This window comes from Clarias gariepinus, chromosome 4 (genome assembly GCF_024256425.1).
Source record: "Clarias gariepinus isolate MV-2021 ecotype Netherlands chromosome 4, CGAR_prim_01v2, whole genome shotgun sequence".
NCBI classification, from domain to species: Eukaryota; Metazoa; Chordata; class Actinopteri; order Siluriformes; family Clariidae; genus Clarias; species Clarias gariepinus.
The window spans coordinates 37,633,525-37,636,670 of record NC_071103.1 but is presented as its reverse complement, the minus strand read 5'-3'; positions in this window follow the sequence as shown (position 1 = coordinate 37,636,670).

The following is a 3,146-nucleotide window of genomic DNA, read 5'->3' as shown; positions in this document are numbered from 1 at the left end:
CAATGCCATTAAAGGTGATAGAGATGATCTGTGTGACTCAGCATTGTGAATAAGGGTCATTTATATCCATAGTACATGCGATAGAGTCTAATTTGGTCTGCGAGCTCCTGGAGCCCAAACCAGAGGTACGACATGGTCATTACAGCCATTTATAAAGCAGCAGACCGGCAAATGAGGAACTTTCGCGCACCACAACCTCCGGCCTGGAGATCCAGATGAGGGAGTTACACTGAATTTACGCCAGGCTTTGAGGAAGCACTCTGAACAGAGAGTGACACGTGATAAGTGGATCTCTTAGTGAGGCCAGACATGGATGGCTTCATATGCGGCGTTATTGATTGGCTATGATCCGCCCATCAGCGGCTGACGGATGGGGGGCCGCTAAAGAGGGCTGAGATATTAGCAATTTCATCTCCTCTGTGCCAAGAGAAAGAGAGATGGACGGAAAAAAATGAGGAATAGCAGGAGACCCGAGTGTGTGTTTGACACCAGTGACAGTCTGAAAGCTGAACCGAGGGAGCTGACTTAAAGAGCTCAGCTTTATAAAAAGCCAGTGAAATTGAGATGCAGCCATTAATATTTCAGCTTTTGCTAGAACTTCGGGAACTAATGCATGCCTAATTCACAAACACTGAACATATTGGCTAGAAACAAATAAGAGAAATAAAAAAAAAGAACGCTGAACTGACATGCGTGACGAAGATCCCACATACTGGCTGCTATCAGGAGTGTGTTGAGTGCATGGCTTGTACTGAGCGCATCAGTCAGACAGCAACAGGAGAAGATAAGGGCAATTTAGGATGCAGTGTTCCAGGCTTATAACGGACCTACTGTTTTACTAAGGTCAAAGAAGCAGTAAACACACATCTCACACTAATGATTTATCAAACTGATTTTAATACTGGTGTTACAGGCAGGCTGAGGTTCAGAAAGTGTATAATATAACCTGTATAACTTAACACAGGGACTTTGTTTTGATCATTTCCTGGTTTGAAAAATCCTGCTTCCTGCTTCCAGCATCCCTTAGCCTACCTATATCGTTTGGGCAGCAACCCTATTGAGGTGTGTGTGTGAGATCTCTGGAGTGTGTATGTATTAAATAGCTAATGCTTTATATGTAGTTCATTATACTGTATATCAACAATTTTGCATGTCCATTACAGTGCACATGTTTTAGAAAAAAAAAAAAAGGAACACAGTCTGGGGGGTGGAGCTAATTTCAGGACGATCATAAATATTGGAACGAATATAAGCTTTTTGCCATTGGTCCATTGTACACCACCACTACCTTGATTCTGTAATGAAAGGAACAGTCAAGATGTGAGTGAAGTCAAGACTTTAATTCAAGGGGTTTGACATACGTGTGGCATTAACCATTCAGGAATAACAGCCATTTTCCCAAGCACCTATCCACTTTGATGGAGATTCATAAATAACAGAACGACCTAACAATTACAAACATAAGGATTGCCTTTAATGCTTGGATGGAAATCTTTTGCTGTCAAGTCTGCCTGAAGTCTGGAACCCATGGACTTGACCAAATACTGAGTTACCTCCCTTGAGATTCTTTGCCAGGCCTTTACTGCAGCTGTCTTCAGCTACTGCTTGTCTGTGGGTCTTTCTGCCTTCAGTCTTGTCTTCAGTAAGTGAAAAGCATGCTCTATTGAAAAGAATTGGCCAGTGAGAAATATCCCATTTCTTTGTCAAATCTTTCAAATTTAATAACTTAGATTTGTTCCAATATTTATGGACTTTTTGGTATAGTAAACCTGAAATTAACAAAGCTACCATGATAAACTGTACAACACTAAAGCAAACTAAACCTTTCTTAAAAATACATTTATATTGTATCTATAGAACATTATAAATATTGAAAAATGCTACTTTGAATTCATTATAAACCTTTAATCTAAGATGGAAAGGAAGTCAGAGTTAAGCATTACAACTTCCTACCAGTTAAAATGCATAAAAAAAATTCTACGGTCCAGTGTGTCCTAGTGCACAAGGTTGATTCAGACACACCAGATGTCCATCTAAGATAAACAGCTGAGTTTATGTAGTATATGTTCATAGTGTGTTTGGTCTACATTAGGTGTGTGTTCATCCGTACACGCTCGGAGGTGACTGCAATCTCAGGACCGTCTGCCTGCTCCACACAGTAAGCCAGAACAAGAGAGGTAGAAGTTCAATACAAGCCTGGCTGAAACTAAGCTTTTTCCACTAAAGTACCCCCACCACACACACACACACACACACACACACACACATGAAAATGTGTAAGCTGAAACCTCAGCACACTAATCTACCCTGTTATGTAAAGAGCTATGGTACATTGTTAACATGTTGTATTGTGGTGTGTATCACACACAGACACACATACACACACACACACACACTTGTTTCTTTTAAATTACAACTACGAAGACAATTGGTTAAAGGCAAATATGGACAAGACCTATAATAATTAATGATTCTAAATTTAACATTCTCAAATGGCAGCATGAGTTTGGTACTTTGTATAAAAATAATAATAATAAAAAAAAGAGCAGCAAATTAATTGGTACATACAATATACAAATCAAAAATGCAAACGTGGTTTTAAAAACATTAATGGAAATATACATAAAATAAAATATTTACAAAATATATTTTTTTTACTGTAAACATTTTTGTTTGTTTTAACTTTTAAATTGCACAAATGCTATTTATTTATTTATTTATTTATTTATAGTTTACTTGAAAGTCTATATGATAGTATTTGGTTAAATATTTATATTATTAATTACATGAATATTTATTTATATTTAAATATATATTATTTAAAACTTCATATTTATATATGATTTAAAAAAGGAATATTTATTTTTACTGCTTATTTAAATTGCTTACATAATTTCTGTTTACCTTTTAATTGTTTAAAAAACTTCATGGGACAACTTTAAATATTTTATACATTCAAATGTAAATTGAAAATTTTATTTTATTTGTACATTTATTTAACTGTAACTTCATTTTTTAAATGTGTTGAATTTCTCTTTATGTGGAATTCCTATACAGTATACAGTATGTATACTATGTGTACTATGTATACTGTACAGCACGTAATACTAATTTTGATGTGTATAAATGTATTTTAGTGATCTATA